The sequence below is a fragment of the Sorex fumeus genome, unplaced genomic scaffold (assembly GCF_029834395.1).
Source record: "Sorex fumeus unplaced genomic scaffold, SorFum_2.1 ptg000032l, whole genome shotgun sequence".
NCBI lineage: Eukaryota > Metazoa > Chordata > Mammalia > Eulipotyphla > Soricidae > Sorex > Sorex fumeus.
The window spans coordinates 6,675,078-6,680,864 of NW_026606089.1; the positions used below are offsets into that span (position 1 = coordinate 6,675,078).

General features: G+C 41.8%; 1 non-coding gene across 1 annotated transcript; it reads right to left on the minus strand.

Moving 5' to 3' along the window:
• Positions 1-499: 499 nt before the first annotated feature.
• LOC130025867 (U6 spliceosomal RNA) lies at positions 500-603 on the minus strand. The gene has a single exon (XR_008792815.1). It is a non-coding gene; the product is annotated as a U6 spliceosomal RNA (small nuclear RNA).
• Between the last annotated feature and the right edge of the window lie 5,184 nt (positions 604-5,787).

The following is a 5,787-nucleotide window of genomic DNA, read 5'->3' on the forward strand; positions in this document are numbered from 1 at the left end:
ATCTCCATCTAGTATTGTGTTGCTATCAATGTTTTTCTTTAAGTCTATTAGAAGTTGTTTTTACGTATTTTGCTGGTCTGTCATTAGGAGCATATACATTGAGGAGGGTGAGTTCTTTCTGATGTACAGATCCCATGATCATTAAGAAATGACCTTCACTGTCTTTTATAACCTTTAGCCTGATGTCCATGTGGTCTGATACTAGTATTGCCACTGCAGCTTTTTGGAGGTGTTCTTTTCTTGAAGAATTGTTTTCCAGCCTTTGACTTTGAGCCCATGGTTGCTTTGATTATTCAGATGTATTTTTTGCAGGCAGCAGAATGTTGGGTTCAGTTTTCTATTTCATCCTGCCATCCTGTGCCTCTGAATTGGTGCATTTAGTCCATTGACATTGAGAGAGATCATTGTGATAGGGATTTTTGCTATCTTTATGTCGAAATTTGGAGTACTTGTGGGGCTTGTCTTAGCTTAAAGTAGCTCTGTTAATTCTTAATGCAACAAAAATATGGAACACTTTACAAGTTGGCCTGTCATCTCTGTGTAAGGATCATGCTAATCTCTGTATAATTTAAATTTTAGTATATGTGTTGCCAAATTGAGTATAAGAGTTGATTTTTTTCCCTATTTTTCTCTTCTGATTTCTTTGAGTGTTGTCCTTACTCACTCCTATGGCAGACAGTGATTCCCATTCTAGGAAGGTATTTCAAAGCAGCTTGAAGTGATAAATTTAGAACATTAATGTCCCAGAAGGAAAAGTATGGTTTTACAATATTACCTTTTACCATACCCAGGGCATCAATTTTGCAAAATAATTCTTTTGGAAGATGGAGAATCAGTGTTGTTTAATGCTCTTCCCTGAAATCTTCATTAAGAAAATTAAACTGGAGCCTTTTGCTATTCTCACCTCGGTCCCATGTACATCTCCAGAAAACAGTGGATGGCGTTGTCCGCACTTTGACCACCTTGAAAGTAAGTAGGATTTTTCTCCTGAAGGAAAAGGTGAGAATCATATTGATGATTTCATTCCACTTTATTACAAGTTCAACTTGAAGGGAAGGTGAGACTCATGAGGCTCCTGTAAAGGACAGAAAAAGGGTCTCAATGTAGTTTAATGGCCCAGACACATTAACAACACAGATGACTCAAAGTAACCTGTGTGCATCTTTGTGTGTATAGTGAGTTTTATATCTACTCATAGTGATTCTCAGTCATTCCACATGGGCAAAACAGACCTGTAATTAAAAATCTAGTTCTCTGAGCAGAATGGGCTTTCTTAGGTGATTGAACATGTGTGTAATATTTTATTACTAAGCACATACAACTGTTTGAATGATGTGTACTTTTCGATCAAAAATTAAGTCCAAATATCTCTGAAATGGCAGTTTCCTGATGCCGCACCTGGCTTTCCTCACTGGGGCCCCTTGGAGGGGGTGGGTTGAGTTTCCCTCACCACCCGAGCAGAGACCTGGCAGCTGAAGACCTCTGCAACAAGCCATAGTTATGCTTAAGACCACTCTCACCACATTTGAAGGAGCTTCATGCATGAAGGAACTGGCAGAGGAATCCAGGTGTGCGGGACCCGGAGCTGAGATATTCAAGACTGCTCGGACCAAGAATGGGCCTCCTCCATCCAGATCCCCCATCTTCCAGTAGCTAAGTGTTACACCCATGGACTGCCTCTGGAGCCATGTAATCCCATCAATGGCCAAGATCCAGATACTGGATCTTGTTGATAAGATAACAACTCATATTGTCCAGTTCTCTTTCTCGGAGAACATGGCAGGTTACCAAGCGTATCTTGCCTACATGGCAGAGACTGGCAAGCTACCCGTGGTATGTTCTATATGCCAAAACCCAGTAACAATGAAGCATCTCATTTCCCTGACCGTGAAAAAACCTCCAATGTGGCACTTGCTAAAATCTCAGGGCTAGGATGAATGGAGATGTAACTGGTGCATGATACCAGTATTCCTCCCACCATGCCCCCAAACATGCCTTTGTGGCAGGGCATTCTCTTTGGTTCTCTGGGGCCATGGCATGCCAGAGAGCCACTCGTGGTGGGCAACTCATGGTCTTGGCTGGAAGGACAAATGGGCTGGTTTTACCCCTCACCCCCAATCCCACGAGGCTGTAGTTGCCCTGTCACCCTAGCTCATACCTGGCTGTCCAATAATCTCTGAGGTGGTGGGCATCATGCCACCAGGGGGAGAAAGGCAGAAGCGACAAATACCCTTTCCCACCTGAGGGAGAATGGTGCCGTAGCTTAATGCATAGTTCAGTCACATTTCTGCCAAAAGCCTCTGGGTTCCGAATTGGATCCATGTTCCTCTGGGGCTGGGGTCGTGCTGGATAGTCTCTTGTGGAGGTCAAATCGTGATCTTGGTGGGGCAGAAAGAATGGCTCTATGGTCTACTTTTGGTATGCATCTCCCACCCAGAGCGGGTCCTCCAAATACCCTTTAGTTGGTGTTCTGGCCTCTATCTGAGCTGCATTTCCCTCCAGCATGTGATGTTGGCGTCCAAGGCCTGGAGCAAACCTCCTAGTCCTTATCACTCTATTCTTGGGTATTAGTCTCTTATTCTGTTACTTTATATTCCACAGATGAGTACAATCTTTCGATGTCTGTCCATATCTTTCTGACTCATTTCACTTTCTATGTTCATCCACTTTATGCAAATTTCATGACTTCTTATTTTCTAACAGCTGCATAGTATTCCACTGTGTAGATGAAACAAAGTGTCATTAACAAGTCATCTGTTCTTGGGCACTAGGGTTTTTTTTCCCAGATTTTGGCTATTGTGAACAGTGCAGCAATGAACATACAAGTGCATATGTCATTTCGGCTGTACTTTTTTGCCTCTCCAGGCTATATTCCCAGGAGTGATATTGCTGGGTCAAATGGGAGCTCAATTTCTAGTATTCGGAGAACCGTTCATACTGTTTTCCAAAATGGCTGAACCTGTCCGCATTTCCACCAGCAGTGAAGGAGAGTCCCTTTTAACCCACATCCACGGCAACACCGGTAGCTTTTGTTCTTTTGGATGTGGGTCAGTTTCAGTGGTGTGAGGTGATATCTCTTTGTTGGTTGTACCTGCATTTCCCTGATGATTAGTGATGAAGAGCATTTTTCATGTGCCTTTTGGCCATTTGGTATCTTCTTTGAGAAAGTTACTGTTCATTTCATCATCCCATTTTCTGATGGGGTTGCATGATTTCTTCTTGTAGAGTTCAACCAGAGCCTTGTATATTGTTGATATCAACCCCTTATTACATAGGCATTGGGTGAATATCCTTTCCCATTCTGTAGATTGTCTTTGTATTCTGGTCACTGTTTCTTTTGAGGTGCAGAAGCTACTTAATTTAAGATAGTCCCCTTTGTTCATCTCTGTTTTCACTTTTTTGGCCAGTGGCATGTTATCTTTGAAGATACCTTTAGCTTCAATGTCGTGGAGGGTTTTGCCCACCTTGTCTTCAATGTACCTGATGAATTCTGTTCTGATGTTGAGGTCTTTGACCCATTTTTATCTGACTTTTTTGCTTGCTGTTAGGTAGAGGTTTGAGCCCATTTTATTGCATGTAGCAGTCCAGTTTTTCCAGCACCGTTTGTTAAAGAATTCTTTCTTGCTCCACTTCACATTTCTTGATCCCTTATCAAAGATTAGATGAACATATATTTGAAGGTGTGTGTCAGTATATTCAATGATGTTCCATTGGTCGGTGGCTCTGCCTTTGTTCCAGTACCATGCTGTTTTAATTATTATTGCTTTGTAGTAGAGTTTGAGGTTGGGGAAGGTGAGGCCTCCCATCGTCTTTGTCCCAAGAATTGCTTTAGCTATTCGTGGGCGTTTGTTGTTCCATATGAATTTCAGGAGTGATTGATAAACTTCTTTGAAGCATATTATGGGTATCTTTATAGGGATCACATTGAATTTGTACAATGCTTTGGGGAGTATTGTCATTTTGACAATGTTAGTTCTCTCAATACATAAGCAGGAGATATGTTTCCATTTCTTCGTGTCCTCTTATTTTCTGTTGTATAGGTCCTTCACTTCCTTAGTTAAGGTGATTCTGAGATACTTGATTTTCTGAGGCATGATTGTGAATGGGTTGCTTTCTTCATGTCACTTTCTTCTCTCTCATTATTTGCATACAGAAAACCATAGACTTTTGGGTATTCATTTTATAGCCTGCAACTTTACCATATAAATCTATTGTTTCTAGGAGTTTTTTGGTAGAGGTTGTAGAATTCTCTAAATATAGTATCACATATTCTGTGAATAGTGAGAGCCTGATTTCTTCTTTTCCTACATGACTGCCCTTAATATCTTTTTTTATATAACTCCTATTGCAAGTACTTCCAGTACTATATTCAACAGAAGTGCCAAAATGAATTTTTTTCTTTTTGGGTCACACCCTGCGATGCTCAGGAGTTATTCCTGGTTCATGCACTCAGGAATTATTCCTGGCAGTACTCGAGGGACCGTATGGGATGCTGGGAATCGAACTTAGTTTGGTTGCATGCAAGGCAAACGTCCTACCCCTGTGCTATTGCTCCAGCCCCCAAAATGAAATTTTACTAAACACTTTCTATCTGTAAATTTCTATGCTAAGAACAGTGGTATAAACGGTGATATCTGAGTAATTTACAAGTAGATTATGAAGACAGATAATATAAAGAATTTCTTTGTATGAATTTCCAAAATGTGTAGCTTTTATTAAATATGTTAAGAATGAACCGGAGGTCTTGATTATACCATGAAAATGATTTCCCTGTTAGAAGTTACCCTTCTAAAATGCAATAAAGTGACACATTTTGAAAATGTTGATTATTCGTTCATTAATTCAATGAATATTTGTTAGTCTGGGGGTGCAGTGCCTCCAGGAAGTCAACCTGCACCCTCGAGGTGAGTGCATCTACAGTCTAATGGTGCCATCATGCTGCCTGATAACCCCAGATTTCCACTGTGCCTCTGGCTGGATCCCAACATCTCAGGACTAAGTTTCCCAAGAAATTAAACTCCCAAAAAGGTATGTGGGAGTCATGTTCACAAACCACCCCTGGCTCAGCTATACAAGCTAATGTATTGGTCTTGCTTAAGTGACCCATAAATAAATCTTGAAAGAGATCGAAAGTCACAGTTAACCTTGGACCTTCACACGGCAGAATATACTAGGGTAAATCGGAGGGAGGCAGGTTAGTTTGTTGCCCACGCAATCAGAACTCAGGGCAGCCACTTGCTCCCACAAACCAAAATCTCCACCATGCCCTAGTCTCATTACATCGTCTCAGGATGGATTTCACTGAAATACAACAGCTGAAATTTCGGATATGCGGGTTTTGTGACTGAAATCTCTAGGTTTTCTCTGAGTCAGGATGGGCAGCCCACCCTCACTGCCCTGTACTTATGGAAGCCGCAGCAGTCATGTCCATACCTCAAAGCAACTCCAGCCTTACCTTCCTGATAAAAATACTAAATTCCGGGGCTGAAGCGATAGCACAGTGGGTAGGATGTTTGCCTTACATGCGGCCGACCCGGGTTCGAATATCAGCATCCCATATGGTTCCCTGAGCTCCGCCAGGAGTAATTCCTGAGAGCAGAGCCAGGAATAACTCCTGAGCATCGCCGGATGTGACTCCCCCAATAAAAATACTAAGTTCCTTGAACAAACATGATGACCTCTTAGTACCTGTATGAGAACAATAATGCACAAAATTAAAAGGAGAGAGAAAGAATTTAAAGAGCCTGCCATAGAGACAGGCTGGTGGTGGGGTAGGGTGTTGGGGGA